This window comes from Canis aureus, chromosome 12, assembly GCF_053574225.1.
Source record: "Canis aureus isolate CA01 chromosome 12, VMU_Caureus_v.1.0, whole genome shotgun sequence".
In the NCBI taxonomy this organism is placed as follows: Eukaryota; Metazoa; Chordata; class Mammalia; order Carnivora; family Canidae; genus Canis; species Canis aureus.
In genome coordinates, this window is record NC_135622.1 from 44,979,539 (window position 1) to 44,999,186 (window position 19,648).

A 19,648-nucleotide genomic window follows, 5' to 3' on the forward strand; every position below is an offset into this window, starting at 1 on the left:
CCAGACACCTCTTTAGTATTTTTAGTACAGTTTGTTTTATCATGTTTTTATTTTTTATTTACTTATTTTTATTTTATTTATTTATTTTTTAATATATTTATTTATTTAGTTATGATAGTCACACAGAGAGAGAGAGGCAGAGACACAGGCAGAGGGAGAAGCAGGCTCCATGCACCAGGAGCCCGATGTGGGATTCGATCCCGTGTCTCCAGGATCACGCCCTGGGCCAGAGGCAGGTGCCAAACCACTGCGCCACCCAGGGATCCCTATTTACTTATTTTTTAAAAAGATTTATTTATTTATTTATTCATGATAGACGTAGAGAGAAAGACAGAGGCAGAGACACAGGAGGAGGGAGAAGCAGGCTCCATGCTGGGAGCCCGACGTGGGACTCGATCCCGGGACTCCAGGATCAGGCCCTGGGCCAAAGGCAGGCGCTAAACCGCTGAGCCACCCAGGGATCCCCCGATTTATCATGTTTTTAATGTTTTATTGTTTATTATTTTTATTTTATTAAAAAGATTTTATTTATTTATTCATGAGAGAGAGAGAGAGTGAGAGAGAGAGGCAGAGACACAGGCAGAGGGAGAAGCAGGCTCCACTCAGGGAGCCTGATGTGGGACTTGATCCTGGGTCTTCAGGATCAGGCCCTGGGCTGAAGGCGGCCCTAAACTGCTGCACCACCGGGGCTGCCCTTTAATGTTGTTTTAAAAGGTTATTGAATATATTAGATTTTAGAACTCTTTAAATAAGACTTAAAAACAAAGTATTACTTTTTTTGTTTTTTTAAGATTTTATTTATTCTTGAGAGAGACACAGAGAGAGGTAGAGCCATAGTGAGAGGGAGAGGCTCCCCTGGGGGAGCCTCATGCGGGACTCATTCCAACACCCCGGGATCATGACCTGAGCCAAAGGCAGATGCTCAACTACTGAGCCACCCAGGTGCCCCCAAAAGAAAGTATTACTTGTTTTGAGTTTCTATTGAAGTTACATAGGCTCTTTCTTAAAAAAAAGATGGATCAGAAATGTGTAAAAGTTAATCTTTGATGAGTCATTGTAATGAAAATGGGATTAAATCAAAGTCTTCATACTGAAATATTGATAATAGAGTTACCATACTAAAATTAACTATGGTTGATAGTTTAAATATAGCTTTCTGGATTTTTAACTCTGTATGTGGAGATATACTTAAGTATACCTATTTATATTTTATACACAGTTCTGCAACTTGCTTTAATTATGCATATCATGGATGCCTTTTAATGTCATGACTTATGTATTTGCCTCATTCTTTTTAATGTTTTAATATTCTACTCTCTTTAGATGTACTATCATTTAAAAAACTCATTCCTTGATTTTTTGATGTATAGACCATTTATAGTTTTTTTTCCTTTAACAAATACTTCAGTATATACATGTGGGCAAATCTGTATGTTTGCATGTACATTGTGTGCATGTGCACGTGCATTTATATGCTTGGAATAGTTAAAATAAAGAGTTTGTAAACTTGAGTTTGTGCCAATTTATATTCTTCTCCAAAATTTTGAAGGTTACTGTTTTTTCCCTACTTTTCTCTTTTCCAAGGAATATACCAATCTTTACTCTTTGCCACTTTAATATATTAATAAAGCATTTCTTTTGTTCAGTTGAACTTATACAAATGTTCTATATCTGTACTGTGCAACACAGTAGCCACTAGTCATGTGGCTGTTGAGCAGTTGAAATGTGGCTAAGGAACTGAAATTTGAATATTTTTAAAATAAAGACTTATCTGAGAAAGAGCTCACAAGAGAGAGAGCACAAGCAGGAGTGGGAGGCAGTGACACCAAGGGGGAGAAGCAGACTCTCCCCTGAGCAGGAGCCCGACACAGGGCTCAATCTCAGGACCCTGGGATCATAACTGGAGCTGAAGGCAGTGGCTTACGTGACTGATCCACCCAGGTAGCCCTGAATTGTCAGTTTGATTTAATTTTTTTTTAAAGGTTTTGTTTATTTATTCATGGGGGCGGGGGGGGAGAGGCAGAGACACAGGCAGACAGAGAAGCAAGCTCCAAGCAGGGAGCCCGACGTGGGACTCGATCCCGGGTCTCCAGGATCACGCCCTGGGCTGAAGGCGGCGCTAAACCGCTGAGCCACGCTGAGCCACCCGGGCTGCCCTGATTTAATTTTAATTTAAGTTTAAGTAGCCTCATTTGTTTAATGGCTACCATTATTGGTTAGTGCAGGGATGAAGTAACTTTGTTTACTTATAATATTTTTCAGTAAACTTGATTGTTCAGATCTTTGCCTTTTGTTTTTCTTACTGGTCTTTTTTATACTAACTTCTAAGATTGCTTTTAGTTCAGGAAATAATGTTTTGTCATATGTGTTGCAGATCTCGTTTGCATTTTTGTTTTTTGTGTTGACTGATGTATGCTTTTTTTTGCTATTCAGACATTTTAAATTGTAAACAGATTTATCAGTCTTTACCTTTTTTGCTTTTCTGTTTTTTTTTTGTTTTTTGTTTTTTTTAGATTTTATTTATTTATTCATGAGAGACACAGAGAGACATAGGCAGAGGGAGAAGCAGGCCCCATGCAGGGAGCCCGACGTGGGATTCGATCCCGGGTCTCCAGGATCGCGCCCTGGGCCAAAGGCAGGCGCTAAACCACTGTGCCACCCAGGGATCCCGCATATCTTCCTTAAATAAAATACATGTTTTGTTGTGAACAAATAAAGGGAATTCAGTTTATATTTCACTAAGACTGCTGGTGGAAGGGCAGAGACTTTCTTTTTTAAAGTAGGCTCCATGCCCAAAGTGGGGCTTGAATGCCCCGGGGAATAAGAATCGCATGTTCTACCAACTAAGCCAGCCAGATGCCCCTGAAAGCAGACTCTAAAATTTTCTATCTGCAGAGTTTAACTCACTTTTTTGTACAAGTGCTAAATTTTTTTTCACCTTTTAAAATTTTTTTATTGGAGATAAAAGAGGACTCTGTTCTCACTTTTTAGGAGAGCAAAAAATTTTTTTTAGAATTTATTTATTCACGAGAGACACAGAGAGAGGCAAGAGGCAGAGACATAGGCAGAGGGAGAAGCAGGCTCCTCCTAGGGAGCCCAATGGGGGACTTGATCCTGGATCCCAGAATCATGCCTTGAGCAGAAGGCAGCCCCTCAACCGCTGAGCCACCCAGGCGTTTCTAGGGGAGGAAAATTTAAATAAAGTTAGTCAACTATAATCAGTATTGCTAGGAAAACTGGTCGAGTATCCCTCTAGTTTTTTTTTTTTTTTTCTTTCTTTTTTTTTTTTTTTGGTTATTCATGAGAAACACAGAGGAGAGAGAGAGGCAGAGACACAGGCAGAGGGAGAAGTAGGCTCCACGCAGGGAGCCTGACATGGGACTCGATCCCGGGTCTCCAGGATCACGCCCTAGGCCGAAGGCAGTGCTAAACCGCTGAGCCACCTGGGCTGCCCAGTATCTCTCTAGTTTTGAGAAAGAAAATTATTACAAGACACACCAGGATATTCAAAGACTGTTTTGAGTAATGATTGGACATTGGGAATTTTCTTCACTTTCTTAAAATTTATTTTAGAGCATGCATGCACATGGTTTGGGGTGACGGAGGTGGAGCGAGAATCTCAAGCAGACTACCTGCTGAGCATGGAACCCCATTTGAGGCTTGATCCTATGACTCTGAGATCATGACATGAGCCAAAATCAAGAGTAGGGCTCTTAACCGATTGAGCTCCTAGGTGCCCCTTTACATTGGGATATTTCTATGTTAATTTTTACTTCTGACCTTGCTTAACAAAACTAAAATTGGTTAATGGTAAATGCACTTGTACTTAGTACTAGGCCTCAGGGAACACTGTAAAACTTACAAATTATATGTCTTTTGAGTAATTTGATCTATCTGTTGGTAAAAATTGTGAAGAATTTTTGAAAATTATTTGGCTACTGACATTTAGCAGTTGATACTTTTTTTTTTCAGTTGATACTTTAGAATCTTTTAGTTCACAGCTTGGGATAGCTCAAATCATCTTTATTTTTATTTATTTTTATTTTATTTTATATTTTATTTTATTTTATTTTATTTTTTAAAAAAATATTTATTTATTCATGAGAGGCAGAGACACAGGCAAAGGGAGAAGCAGGCTCCATATGGGGAGCCTGATGCAGGACTTGATCCCTGGACCCCAGGATCACGACCTGAGCCCAAGGCAGATGCTCAACCACGGAGCCACCCAGGCGTACCCATCTTTCATCTTTAACCCACTGATGTCTGAGTTACTTAGTAGCTGGTTTAGTTATATTCGGTTTCAAATAAAGTGCTTAATGATGTTAGTGATTTATTTTCAAGTAGTAACATAGAAATTTTATGTGTTGCTCTTGATTTGTAGAGATTAGTTTCCTGTATGGTTTGAGTTCAATTTTTTTTTTCAATTTTTTTAAAAGATTTATTTATTTATTTTAGAGAGAGAGAGGGAGAGGGAGGAGGGAGAAAATTTCAAGCAGGCTCCCCGTGGAGTGCAGAGCCTGATGTGGGGCTTGATCCTAGGACCCTGAGATGATGGCCTGAGCTGAAATCAGGACTTGGATGCTTAACCTGAGCCACTCAGGTGCCCGGAGACAAATTTTTTATGTTTAAATGGATTTTACCCATGAAATATAAATGTATTAGGAAAGATTTTCTCTTCTGTATTGTGTGTGTGAAGTAAAAGAGAGGGATTACAAGTTAAAGGTAATAGAAAAACAGTTTTCATATATATCATCACTCAATAAAGACATAATAGATAAAGTAGTACTGTTTTTTAAGTAAGATTTATTTATTTTATTTGGGGAGGTAATGACAGCAGGATAGAGGGAGAGGGAGAGAGAGTCTTGTGCCAGATTCTGCACGAGTCTGGAGCCCAATGTAGGGTTCCATCTCACAATCTTGAGATCATGACATGAGCTGAAATCAAGAGTCAGACTGAGCCCAGGAGCCCTTGGACAGGTTATTTAAACCAGTGCTCAAATGCGAATGTAAGAATCATTTAGGGATTTACACCAAGCTTTCTCAATTTTCCTGATGTTAAAATAGAGATAATAATAAAACTTAACCGTTTGGGGTGTTGAAAAGTTCCTTGTACAATATCTAGTGTAAGTACTGTTTGTTGATATTACTGAAAGATAAATACATATTTTATTTATTTATTTATTTATTTATTTATTTATTTATTTATTTATTTATTTAATTTATTTATTTTTAAGGATTTTATTTTATTCAGAGAGGCACAGAGAGAGAGAGGCAGAGGGAGAAGTAGGCTCCATGCAGGGAGCCTGATGTGGGACTCGATCCTGGGTCTCCAGGATCATGCTCTGGGCTGAAGGCAGCGCCAAACCGTTGGGCCACCGAGGCTGCCCTATTTTACGTTTTTTTAAATGGGAAAACTAAACATTGTGAAGATGTTATTAGCAAATAAGCACAGGTTTAAGACCATTCTAATGAAAAGCCCTTTAACCTCAGGGACCCTATTTGCCAGTTGTTTCCCAAATGAATGTGGAATCACACAGAGACGTGGGAACTCACGAAAAATCCATGTCTTCTAGGAGATTTGCACAGAATCCCACTCTTGACTTAGACGTTGTGAACTGCCTGTGGAGAGGGCCATGTGGCAAGGAGTGGCAGGCAGCCTCTAGGAGTTGAGTGACTCCTGGCCAAGAGCCAGCAAGGAAACAGAAAGAGAATTGAGACCTGCCAACAAGTAAGCTTGTTAGTAGGCTTGGAAAAGAACCCAAAGCCTCAGATGAGTTCACAGTTCCAGTTGACACTTTGATTTCAGCCTTGTGAGACCCTAAGTGGAAGACTCAGTTAATCCTTGCTCACAGTCCTGACAACATAGAAACTGAGATAGGGTTGCCTGGCCGGCTCAGTCAGAAGAGCTTGGGACTCTTGGTCTCAGGGTCCTGGGTTTGAGCTCCACATTGGGTGTAGAGATTACTCAAAACAAAACAAAACAAACAAACAAACAAAACCCCACACACAAAAAACCCAAGCCCCCACAAAAACCTAAAAAAAAAAAAAAAAAAACCCCATACATTTATGTTGTTTTAACTTAGGTTTCATAATTATTTCATAAATAATCACAAAATAAATTTGTAGAGGCCATTTAAAAGCAAACTAGTAGTAATACTAAAATTTGGTGGAAAGGGGAGCATCCAGGATTGGTCTCAGAATATTTAGCCTGGGTATTAAGGGATGATGGATAAAACATAGGTGAATATGAGTGAGGAAATTTTAAACAGGAGGAAGAGCTTGAAAAGCGGGAAGATTAAAAAAATGCAGAGAATGTTTGCTGGCACAGCTTATTTACTGTTTAGTATTGTAAAGTATGGTGAAAAATAATAAGGCCAGGAAAGGTAGGTTGGGGGCAAAATGTGGAGAGTTGTAGAAGTTGGACTGACAGCTGTTTTTATTCTAGGAGCTATAGAGAATTTTTATGAGGAGATAACATCACATCTGTATTTGAGCACTTCAGGTCATTTGTGGAATTTACTGTAAAGGTGTTATGAGGTTTAGAGTACGGCTTTCTTCAATTAAAAGGGTAGGAAGGGGGCACCTGGGTTGTTTAGCGGTTGAGCATCTATCTACCTTTGGTTCTACTTTTGGCTTGGATCATGATCCCTGGGTCCCAGGATCCAGTCATGCATCGGGCTCCCCAAGGGGAGCCTGCTTCTCCCTCTGCCTATGTCTCTGCTTCTCTCTCTGTGTGTCTCATGAATAAATAAATGAAATCTTAAAAAAAAAAAAAAAAGGGTGGGAGGGGCTATACATTTTTTTTCGTGTTTAGGTTTTTTTCATTTTACATCAGTTCTGCCTACACCTATTCCATTTACAGTTCTCCAACAGAAGCCTTTACTGAAGTTCCACTAGTCTTCTGAAGTTTTCACACATACAAGAGGTTGTGGAATGCTTTTGAATCTTTTTTTTTTTTTTAATTTTTATTTATTTATGATAGTCACAGAGAGAGAAAGAGAGAGAGGCAGAGGGAGAAGCAGGCTCCATGCACCGGAAGCCCGATGTGGGATTCGATCCCGGGTCTCCAGGATCGCGCCCTGGGCCAAAGGCAGGCGCCAAACCCAGGGATCCCTGTGGAATGCTTTTGAACACAACAAATAGGTACTATTCTTGAGATAAAAGCAGAACTCTTGGGCAGCCCGGGTGGCTCAGCGGTTTAGTGCCGCCTTCAGCCCAGGGCCTGATCTTGGGGACCCGGGATCGAGTCCCACGTTGGGCTCCCTGCATGGAGCCTGCTTCTCCCTCTGCCTGTGTCGCTGCCTCTCTCTCTCTCTCTCTGTGTCTCTCATGAACAAATAAAATCTTAAAAAAAAAAAGCAGAACTCTTTCCCAGTTATTCTAGCTCATGTTGATTTTTCTTATTTCTGAATTCCTGAATGTTCTTTCCATACCATGGTCCTCTGTGTGCCTGGTCATCAGGTTGATGCAGATGATAGAATCAATCAGGGCTGTGTGTTGCACAACTCCAAGAGGGAGCCATTCATACTGTATTTATGTGAATACTGCTCCCTGGAGTTGAATACCTCAGTAGCTCTGGGTTGTGTGATGCTCTTTGTGAAAACACCATTAAATATTTTGGATAAATAAATATGGATTATTTCTCTCTTTTTTTTTTTTAAATTTAGTACTGGATTTGCTTCATATGTATTTCCCAGGTTTGTTTTCTAGCAGAAAAGAGGTAGCAAAGGCAGATGCTCTACCACTGAGCCACCCAGGCATCCCTTTAGATATTTTTTAATCTATATTTAATCAAACATTTTTGTTAGTCTTTTTCTTATTTTTTTTTTTTTAAGATTTTATTTATTTATTCATGAGAGAGAGAGGCAGAGACATAGGCAGAGAGAGAAGCAGGCTCCATGCAGGGAGCCAGACGCAGGACTTGATCCCAGGACTCGAGGACTATGCCCTGGGCCAAAAGCAGATGCTCAACTGCTGAGCCATCCAGGGATCCTTAGTCTTTTTCTTATTAATGACCTACATGAGGTTTGACATTTTATAAATTTATTGTTTGTGAACCTTGGTTCAGTTAGGATTACTGTATTATTTTTCACTCTATTGAGATGTACTTATTATTGAAGAATAACTAACATACAATATTGTATTAGTTTCAGTTGTACAACACAGTGACTCCTTATATACATTATAAAATGTATATAATTTGTCGTCATACAAAGTTTTTATAATATCATTGGCTGTATCCCTTATGCTGTACATTATATCCCTGTGTCTTATTTACTTTACATCTGGAAGATTGTACCTCTTAATCCCCTTCACCTATTTGGTTCATCCCCTCCCCCCCTTCCTGCTGGCAACCATCAGTTTGTCATCTGTATCTCTGGGTTTGTTTTTGTTTGTTTTGTTTGTTGGGAAATCATACAATATTTGTCTTTGACTTATTTCACTTAGCATAATACCGTCTAGGTCCATCCATGTTGAAATTTAAAATAAATATATTTTAGTTTTAGTAATATGTAATAGGTTTCCTTCATTTTACAAAAGTTTTATGAATTATTTAAATTATAGAAATAAGGGCACCTGGGTGGCTCAGTGATTGAGCCTCTGCCTTTGGCTCAGGTCCTGGGATCGAGTTCCGCATCAGGCTCTTCACAGGGAACCTGCTTCTCTCTCTCCCTATGTCTCTGCCCCTCTCTCTGTGTCTATCATGAATAAGTAAATAAAATTAAAAAAGATTTAAGTTAGGGACGCCTGGGTGGCTCAGCAGTTGAGCATCTGCCTTCAGCTCTGGGCGAGATCCCGGGGTCCTGGGATCGAGTTCCACATTGGGCTGCCTGCATGGAGCCTGCTTCTCCCTCTGCCTGTGTCTTTGCCTCTCTCTCACTGTGTGTCTCATGAATAAATAGATAAAATCTTAAAAAAATTTAAATTATAGAAATAATACTAACTTGGGAAAAATTACTCTGACACAATATAAACATTTTGGGATATTTCCTTCTAGTCTTTGATAGATTTTTTTCTGTGTAGGTGTAATTAGTCTCTCAGTTTCTAATCTGCTTTTCCATGTTAAATACTTTGATGTGTCATTTTCTGGTTTTGCTAACAGTAACCCCTTTTTATGGCTGAAGGCTATTCTATTATGTGGTTATGTCATAAATGCTCAACAGTATTAAGAAAATGAGAAAATTTTAAATCACTTTCATGCTGTAGTGACTTTGTTTTTAAAAGATTTTATTTATTCACAAGAGAAAGAGAGAGAGAAAGAGAGATAGGCAGAGACACGGGCAGAGGGAGAAGCAGGCTCCATGCAGGGAGCCCAATGTGGGACTCGATCCCAGTACTACAGGATCACACCCTGGGCTGAAGGAGGTGGTAAACTGTTGAGCCACCTGAGCTGCCCTATTTTCTACCTACATACGCGTGGTACCTCACTCTAGTATTTTGGTTAAGAAGTTTATATTAAGGGATCCCTGGATGGCGCAGCGGTTTGGCGCCTGCCTTTGGCCCAGGGCGCGATCCTGGAGACCCGGGATCGAATCCCACGTCGGGCTCCCGGTGCATGGGGCCTGCTTCTCCCTCTGCCTGTGTCTCTGCCTCTCTCTCTCTCTGTGACTATCATAAATAAATAAATAAATACCTAAAAAAAAAAATTATAAGAAGTTTATATTAAAAATTACCATGCAGCAAAAAACTGACCTTTTGTTACATAGTTGTGTGAATTTAACACATGTAACCGCCACCATTATAGTCAGGTACAAGCCAGGAAATATTGTTCTATCTTGCTGTAGTTACCCCCCACTTGCCCTTAACCCTTGGCAACTGCTGATATGTTACTCATCACTAGTTTTGTCTTTGAGAATGCCATGTAAATGGCATTATATAGTGTATAACCTTTTGAGACTTTTTTTTTTTTTTAACATTTTATTTATTTATTCATCAGAGATAGAGAGAGGCAGGTGCAGAGACAACAGGCAGAGGGAGAAGCAGGCTCCATGCAGGGAGCCTGTTGTGGGACTTGATCCTGGCTCTCTGGCTCTCCAGGATCACGCCCTGGGCTGAGGGTGGTACTAAATTACGCTGAGCCACCCGGGATGCACTTGAGGCTAGTTTCTTAAATTCACTTTAATGCCTTTGAGATTCATCTGTGTTGTTTTATGTGTTAGTAGTTCATTCTGTTTATGGCTGAGTTCATTGTGCTAATGAGTAATGGTTTATCCATTTCGCTGTTGAGGAATGTGTTGGTTGTTTCTGCTTTTGGCAAATAAGAATAGAATTGCAATAAACATTTGTGGCAGATTCTCCTTTGAATGTTACATTTTCATTTCTCTAGGATAAATACCCAGAAGTAGGGTTGTTGCATAATTGGTAAATATGTATCTACCTTTATAAGAAACTGGGAAACTTTTTCAGAGTGGCTGCTTTGTTTTGCATTTCCACCAGCAGTCTATTTGAAATGCAGTTGATCTTCATCCTTGCTTGTACTTGGTACTGTCAGCATTTTCATTTTAGTCATTCATTTTTTTTAAAAAATTTTATTTATATGAGAGCATGAACAAGTGGAATGGGAGGGGGAGAGGGAGAAGCAGAGCCCACACACTCCCACCCCAACTGAGCAGGGAGCAACATGCAACGATAGATCCCTGGACCCTGAGATCATGACCTGAGCCAAAGGTAGACACTAAACCCACTGATTCACCCAGGCCCCCCCCCCCCTTTTTTTTTTTTTTTTTAGCAATTCTAATATGTGAATAGTAGTAGATTATTGTGATTTTAATTTCTCTATGGCATATGTTGTGGAACATCTTTTTTTTTTTTTTAACTGAACCATCTTTATTGGGGAAAGCTAGGATTACAAGGGCCGATGTAAGAGTTGGCATTGGGGCCCTTTTTCTTGCCAAAGATGGGCATAACATTGACAAAGCACCGGTTGTACTGCTTCCACTACTTGGCTCAGCCTGTCTTCTTTTTTTCTCGTTTGGCCACCTTGGGAGTCTGCCCTCTTACTTTCCCAGCATGGGCCAGGGAACCATGGACCTTACCTCCAAGCGTGTGGCCAGTTACTTCCAGGGTGGTCAGAGCCTTTATTCCACACTGACCTGGGGTAGCCTAGTCCTCTAGAGGCATGCCTACTAGGAGCACTACTTAATCTTGTAGAGCAATGCCCTCTAGCGAGGCTACATGAACCTTGATCTGGGCGACTGTCTCCTGCCTGGTCGCCTCAAGGATGTGTAGCTCCTGGGTGTGGACAAAGAGCTGCATGTTGGAGACAGAACTGCCGCTATTGCAGGTGTTACAGCAGAGATGGAATCTGGAAAGAGGAAGCAGCAAGGGTGCTATGTCCTCATTGCCTACTGTGCACCATGTCACACTTTTTTTTTTTTCAAGATTATATTTGTTTATTCATGAGAGACTCAAAGAGGCAGAGACATAGGCAGAAGGAGAAGCAGGCTTCCTGTAGGGAGTCCGATGAGGGACTTAATCCCAGGATCCCAGGATCACTATTCCAGCCAAAGGCAGACGTCTGTTAACCACTGAGCCACCGGGGGGTCCCTTGTGCCATATCACTTTTAAGCATCTTTCTATGTGCTTTTTTTCCAACTGTATATCATCCTTGGTGAAGTGTTCTGCCCACTGTTTAACTGGGTTGTTGTTCTACTGATGGGATTTGAGAATTCTTTATGTGTTTTAGGTATGAGTTTTTTGCTGGATAGGATTTGCAGATACTTTTTTTCTGATTATGGGTAGAGCATTCCATCTTTCATTGTTAAGAGTATTAGCTATAGGTTTTTTGTAAGCACTTACTGTCAGGTTGAGGAAGTTCCCTTTTATTTCTAGCTTACTTAAGAGTTTTTGTTATGAATGGATGTTGAATTTTGTCCGATGCTTTTTCTGACTCAATTGCTGGGATCATTTGCATTTAAGTTTTAGCCTGTTAATACGGTAGATGACATTGATTTTCAAATTTCAAATTGGCTTTGCATTCCTGGGGTAAAAAATAATCTCACCTGGTTATTGTGTATTTTTTTATATATAGCTGGATTTGCTAACATTTCGCGGAGGATATTTATAGTTGTTCATGAGACATATTAGTCTGTAGTTTTCTTGAGTCATCTGTGTCTCGGTTTTGGTATTAGGATAATGCTGGCCTCATAAAAATCAGTTGGAAAGTCTTCTCACTTTTCTGTTTCTTTTTGAAGAAGATCACATTTTATCATTGTCATTCCTAGATTCAGTCTTTATGAATTCAGCTACTTGATAAAATTTATTCCTTAATTAAAAAAAAATTTTTTTAAGAGAGAGTATGAGTGAGCCTGGTGGGGTAGGAGACCGGGGGTGGGGGGGATGGAGAGAGAGAGAGAATATCTTAAGTAGGCTCCATACCCAGCATGGAGCCCATCAGAAGGATTGATCTTATGACTCAAAGTTCATGACCTGAGCTGAAATCTTGATTTCAGAAGCTTAACGGACTGAGCTACCCAAGTACCCCCAAAAATATATTCCTAACACCAAAATCAACGCTTATGACATTTTTGTTGTCATTCATGGACATGTGCAATGTGGCAAAAAATTTGACTCACCTGAGTGGATATTCCCAGTTGAGGTCCCTCCTGGGGTTGAACAAGGTGGGATGCTCTGCCTTCTTGTTTATCTCTCGTAGTGAAAATGTGTCCTTTTTGTGACCTATTTAGTGCCTTGGCATTTTCATTTTCGTTGGTGCTTTCACTGTTTAAAATGACCCCAAAGTGTAGTGCTGAAATGCTGTGTAGTATTCTTAAGTTCAAGAAAGCTGTATATATATAAAAAAAAAACAACAACAAAAATCAGCTGTGATGTTCCTTATGGAGAAAATTGCTTGTGTCAGATAAGATTTATTTAGGCATGAATTTTACTCTTGGCCAGGAGTTCAGTGTTAATGAATTATTAATATGTGTTATATAAGATATCTTTATTGTTACTTTTAAAGATTTTATTTATTTATTCACAAGAGACACAGAGAGAGGCAGAGACACAGGCAGAGGGAGAAGCAGGCCCCACGCAGGGAGCCCGACATGGAACTTGATCCCCGGACTCCAGGATCACGCCCTGGGCCAAAGGCAGGCTCTAAACCACTAAGCCACCCAGGGATCCCTATATAAGATATCTTTAAACAGAAGTACATAAAATCAAAGTTATATTGATTAGTTGACATAAATATGAGCAGAGTCTTGTAGGAACCTAACTTTGTATTTCCTCTAGGAGCATTGGTTCAAATATTTGCTAATATAGTGTTTGCAGTGACCTTTATAGAACATAACTGTTGTGAATTGTGAGAATCAATAGTTTCTTCTATAAATGTTTGATAGAATCCACCAGTGAAACATTCTGGGTCTGTTTTTAAGATTTTATTTACTTATTTAGAGCAAGAGAGAAAGCACAGAAGGAGAGGGAGAAGCAGACTACCCACTGAGCAGAGAACCCAGTCTGGGACTCGATCTCAGGGCCCTAAGATTAAGACTGCTTATATCAACAATAGCAACACTGTTGAAGATGTTGGCTACCTGGAGCCTGTGGGTTTCAGCCACAGTTCCCTCCCTGCTGCATGTGGAGCAGGAAGGAGATTGCTGGAGACAACACTCTTGTCCTACAGAGTATACCTAGAGAGTGACAGCATAAGAGAGGACCTTTTGCAGAGGGAGCAAAACAGTTCTTTTTGGTATATATCGAGGAGTGGAATTGCTAGGTCATCTGTTAGCTCTGTGTTTAACTTTCTGAGGAATTGCCAAACTATTTGCCATGTGCCTGTTTACATTGTTACCAGCAATATTTGATTATTCTAATTTCTCCACATCCTTGCCAACACTCGTGGATTTCTTTTTTAAAATTTTTTTATCATAGTCATTCTGGTGGATGTGAACTTGTATCTCATTGTGGTTTTGATTTGTATTTTCCTGGTGAATGATGCTATTCATATGCTTTTTTAAAAAGGTGCTTTTCATAGCATCCTTTCATGTGTCTACTGACCATTGTCTAGTCTGTCTTTGAAGAAATGTCTATTCATATCCTTGGCCAATTTTTTAATTGGGGTATTTGTTATTTGTTGGTTCATACAAGTTTTTTATCAGATGTTAATTGAAATATTTTCTTCATTTTGTGGGTTGTTTTTTCACTTTCTTTGTTTTTGTGTTTTTTATTTGTTTAGTTTTTTAAAGACTTTTTTCAGTAACCTCTCTACACCTGACATGGGACTTGAACTCACAGTCCTGTGATTAAGTCTCATGCTCCACTGACTAAGCCAGCCAGGCACCCTGTTCTTTTACTTTCTTGATATGACATACACAAATTTAATTTTTGAGTAGAGGTTTTTTATTTTTTAATCATTAGATAATTTCTGTGTTTCTGTTTTCATGTTCACTTCCTCTTCTGTTATTGATTCATTGAATGAAGTGTTTTTTTGTTTTGGTTATTTTTCAGTTCTAAAATTTACATTTGCTTCTACTTTGTATCTTCCTCTTCCTTCAAGAGTGTTTACCTTTACGTGGAGCATTTTTATAATAGCCGCTTTTAAGTCTTTGTGAAACATTTCCCATATCAGATTTATCTTGTTGCTTCTATCTTTTGATTTTCTTTCCTAAGCAAATTGAGGTTTTCTTGGGTTGCTATACCTAGTAAATTTAGATTGTAATTGACACTTTGTATCTTGTTTGAATTTTGAGAATGTTGATAGTTTTGTTTTAGCAAACAGTTGACTGAATTGTGTTTAGCCTTCAAGTTTTTTTTTTCAAGTTTTTTTTAAATAATAAATTTATTTTTTATTGGTGTTCAATTTGCCAACATACAGAATAACACCCAGTGCCCCCCTCAGTGCCCGCCACCCAGTCACCCCCACCCCCTGCCCTAGCCTTCAAGTTTTGACCAGCCGTCTGTGGGTTGTTGTTTCAATGTCAGTTAAGTCTTCAAATACTTTTGACTGCTATTTGGATTTGTCCTTTGTGTGAACTGTCATAGTATCTGGGATTTGGGTGGTGGTCTTCCCTGTGGGTTGTGAAACTATGGCCTGTGGGCCAGATTCAGTTCACTGCCTATTTTTATAAATGAGATTTTATTGAAACACAGCAATGCCAACTTGTTTGTAATTTTTGTGGCTGCTTTCATACTTCAGTGGTCACATTTGAGCAGTTGTGACAGAAGCTGTTTGGCCTACAAAACCTAAAATATTTACTATTTGGCCCTTTGTAGAAAAGTTTTACTGACTCCAATCTATCCCATAGTTTAGTTCTCAAAGTCTATCTATGCTTTTTTTTGTATCCAGCCCGTATATGCACAGCTTAGGTGTTACTGAAGGATTTCATTCATAAGTTTAAGGGGCTTACTTCCCTGAGTTCTTTTGTCTGATTCCATGGAACTCCCATTTTTCATCTTTGGCCAGAAATTTCTTTATTCCTCTCTGTATATTTCCACAACTCTGTTCCCCTTGGGCCAAGCAGCAGGAGACAAGAGACTTAAAAAGAGCAATGGGGTTTTGTCTCAGTCTCTTGGGACCATAACTCCTCTGATATGGAGGGGATGGTTTCCCTCCTTTGAGAGTTTTAGGCACCTACTTATTCTGTTGCTGTTGTTGCCACAGAATAGCTTGGGTTCTGAGGTATGAGAGAACAAGGAAAATTAAAAGAAAGAAAATGGAGTAATTCTTGTTTTGTTGCTGCACATTAGGAGACTTCTATCCTAATGGCATTATCCACACTGATGCCCATATCCAGGTTTTTGGCTGTGTTGAGTTCAGATTGAGAGATACTGATGGGGAAAATGTACTAAACTCACTGCCAGTTGATATTTTGAATTCTGGTCTTCCCCAGTCTGTCTGCTACTATTTACTTTGTTGTATTTGATTTGTTAATATTTTGTTAAGGATTTTCCTCACTGTGTTAGTGAGAGATACTGATCTGTAGGGTTTTTTTCCCCTATAGTATCTTTATCTAGTTCTGGAATTAGGATATTGCTGGCCTAAGAATGAGTTAGGAAGTATTCCTTCTGCTTCTACCCTCTGGAAAACATTGTAGAGAATTGGTATAATTTCTGCCTTCAATGTTTGGAGGAGTGCCTGGGTGGCACAGTTGGTTAAGCGCTGACTCTCAGTTTCAGCTTAAGTCTTGGTCTCAGGGTCATGAGATGAAGCCCCAAGTCCAGCTTTGCTCTAGGCATGGAGTCTGCTTGAGATTCTCTCTCTCCCTGTTCCTCTGCCCCTCCTGTCCTCTGTCTTTCTTAAATAAATATATAAATCTTAAAAAAAAAAAGTATGCCATGGGATGCCTGGGTGGTCTCAGGTGCCCTATAGGTCCTATTCATAATAGATATAATTATCTATTTAAGATCTTTTGCAGGGCATCTGGGTGGCTCAGTGGTTGAGTGTCTACTTTTGGCTCAGGTCATCATCCTGGGATCTGGAATCGAGTCCCACACTGGGCTCCTTGCAGGAAGCCTGTTTCTCCCTCAGGCTATGTCTCTGCCTCTCTTTCTCTGAGTGTCATAAATAAGTAAGTAAATAAATAAATCTATCTTAAAAAATTTTTTTTTAAATTTTATTTATTCATGATGGACATAAAGAGAGAGAGAGAGAGAGAGAGAGAGAGAGAGAGAGGGGGGCAGAGACACAGGCAGAGGGAGAAACAGGCTCCATGCAGGGAGCTTGACGTGAGACTCGATTCCAGGACTCCAGGATCGTGCCCTGGGCCAAAGGCAGGTGCCAAACCGCTGAGCCACCCAGGGATCCCCTATCTATCTTTAAAAAAAGAGTATTGTAGAATTTGCCAGAGAACCAATGTGGGCCTGGTGCTTTCTGTTTTGGAAGGTTATTAGCTATTTATTCCATTTCTTTTTAAAAAAATATTAATTTATTTGAGGGCAGCCTGGGTGGCTCAGCGGTTTAATGCTGCCGCCTTCAGCCCAGGGCCTGATCTTGGAGACCTGGGATCAAGTCCCACATCGGGCTCCCTGCATGGAGCCTGCTTCTTCCTCTCCTTGTGTTTTTGCCTCTCTCTCTGTGCATGTGTGTGTCTCTCATGAATAAATAAATAAAATCTTTAAAAAATAATAATAAAATTAATTTATTTGAGAGTGAGAGTGCAAGAGAACATGAGTGGGGGGGAGCATAGAGGGAGAGGGAGAAGGAGAAGTAGATTCCCTACTGACCAAAGAGCCTGATGTAAGGCTCGATTCCAGGACCCTGGGATCATGACTTGAGCTGAAGGCAGATGCTTGACCAACTGAGGCACCCAGGCACCCTAAAATTCAGGTTTTTGCCTGCATTAAAATTTTTTTTAAATTTAAATTCCAGTTAACCGGGACACCTTGGTGGCTCAGCGGTTAAGCGCCTGCCTTCAGCTCAGGGTGTGATCCTGGAATCCCAGGATCGAGTCCCACATTGGGCTCCCTGAATGGAGCTTGCTTCTCTCTCTATGTATGTCTCTGCCTCTCACTCTCTGTGTCTCATGAATAAAATCTTAAAAAAAAATTCCAGTTAACATACAGTTTAAACCCATATTGTTTTTTTTTTTCCTTTAGATTTATTTATTTGAGAGAGAGAGAGAGAGAGAGAGAGAAAGCACCTGCACACGAGCCAGGGGAGGGGCAGAAGGAGAGGGAGAGAATCCAAGCAGACTCCATGCTGAGTGTAGAGCGTGTCTCAGGGCCCAGTCCCATGACCCACGAGGTGACGATCTGAGCAGAAACCAAGAGTTAAGACACTAAACTGACTGAGCCACCCAGGCGCCTCATAAACCTGTATTTTATTGTTACCACTTCCACCCTTTACCTCTTTTAACAGTAGTTTTGTTTTTTAAATTTCCCTTTGGAAGTAGACAAAATGGAGATGAAGATATGACTGCTGTGAAGTGAAGGAAGGCACCAAACTGACATACTCTGGAGTGGGGTGGAAAGAACATTTTCTTCTGAAATCTTTTCTTGTTTTCTCCACAGGTTAAGAGATTTAGGTAGAGACCAAGGATTATAGTATCATTATAAATATTGTCAATTTTAAAAAGTCAGGTCTTTAGATTTGTAAGGTAATGAATGGAAGGAGCAGTTCTTTGGTAAGTATCTTAGGTTGGCTTAGGTGAGGATCAATTTGCAAACACTAAATCTCACTGTCATATCTTTGGAGATTCAATATATGGAATATTTAATTTAGTTAAATATTTATTGAAGATTTACCATATGTCAGGCACATTCTGAGATCTGTAGATGTAGTAGTGAACAAATCAGAAAAAAAAATCCCTCTAGGCATGAAACTTTACAATATGTGGGTGGGGTAGAAGACAGGCAACATAGTAAATACATAAATTATATGCATATTACCGTAGCAACAGGTGCTATGAGGAAGAGGAAAGCAGGATGGCTGGGGAATGCTGGGCTGGGATTGGAGTGGTTTGCAATTTTAATTGGATATTCTAGGAAGGCCTCGCTGAGAAGTTGACCTTTGACCAAACATTTGAAAGTGGTGAAGGATCAAGCTTTGCTGATATTCAGGGAAAGAGAGTTCTTTATACGAGGGAGCAGTCAGGACAAAGACTGAGGCAGGAATGTGCCTGTCTTGGTCTAGTAATGGTGAAGAGGCAGGTGTGGCTAGAGTACAATGATTGAGGAGAACAGATATAGGAGATAAAGTCAGGGAGGTAATATGTATAATTACTAGGACCAAACTGTGGTGTCTGGGATTCTTGGTAGGTTTTATTGCCTTCTTGTCTCAATTTACTCTCCAGATTGTGCTACCTAGATATTAGATAAGATCTCCTGGAATGGGGATGCCTGGGTGGCTCAGGAGTTGAGTGTCTGCCTTCGTAGGCTCAGGGCATGATCCCACGGTCCCAGGATCTAGTCCTGCTTGAGGCTCCCTGCAAAGAGCCTGCTTCTCCCTGTGCTCTGAGAGTCTCTGCCTCTCTCCTCTGTGTCTCTCATGAATAAATAAAATCTTAAAATAAGATTTATTAAAAAAATAAAATCTTTAGGAAAAAAGGTTTTCCAGTAGAGTTTCAATATACCAATAATAACAAAAATAATGGCAAATATAAAGTATGTAGAAATAAGTTGAATAAGAAATGTACAGAATCTAGGTGAGGAAAACTATAAAATCCTTGAAAAGGATGAGGGAAAGACTTGAAAAATTGAACAGGGCCAATTTGTGTTTGGACCAGAAGAATCAGTATGATCAAAATTTCAATTCTTGTCAAGTAAGTTTATAAATTTAAAACAGTTCTACTTTGCAAAACAATTCAAAAGTTCAACTGGGTTAGACTAAGAATATTATTTGTGTATTTTTGTATGTATGTATGTATTTATTTAAAAAAGATTTTATTCATGAGAGACACAGAGAGAGAGAGAGAGTCAGAGACGTAGGCAGAGGGAGAAGCAGGCTTCCTGCAAGGAACCCGAATTGGGACTTGATCTGGGATCCCGGGATCACACCCTAAGCGGAAGGCAGAAGCTCAACAGCTGAGTCACCCAGGCATCTCTATTATCTTTTTGCGTGTGTGTGTGTGTGTGTGTGTGTGTCCACATTGCTCTTTTTAATAGTGGCATTCCCTCTTTTATTTGGTTAATTATCAATCTATTTTTACTAATTACTTGGAATTTAGACCGTTCCAGTTTTATGATGTTACAAAAATATTTTAAGTAAATG

At 39.8% G+C, this 19,648-nt stretch overlaps 1 protein-coding gene and 1 pseudogene across 3 annotated transcripts in view; one reads left to right on the forward strand and one right to left on the reverse strand.

The window, feature by feature from the left end:
• ASXL2 (ASXL transcriptional regulator 2) overlaps nucleotides 1-19,648 on the forward strand; it is a 334,480-nt gene that overhangs the window by 209,621 nt on the left and 105,211 nt on the right. The gene's annotated exons all lie outside the window — the stretch shown is intronic.
• Nucleotides 10,828-11,256, reverse strand: LOC144281377 (ubiquitin-like FUBI-ribosomal protein eS30 fusion protein pseudogene; annotated as a pseudogene).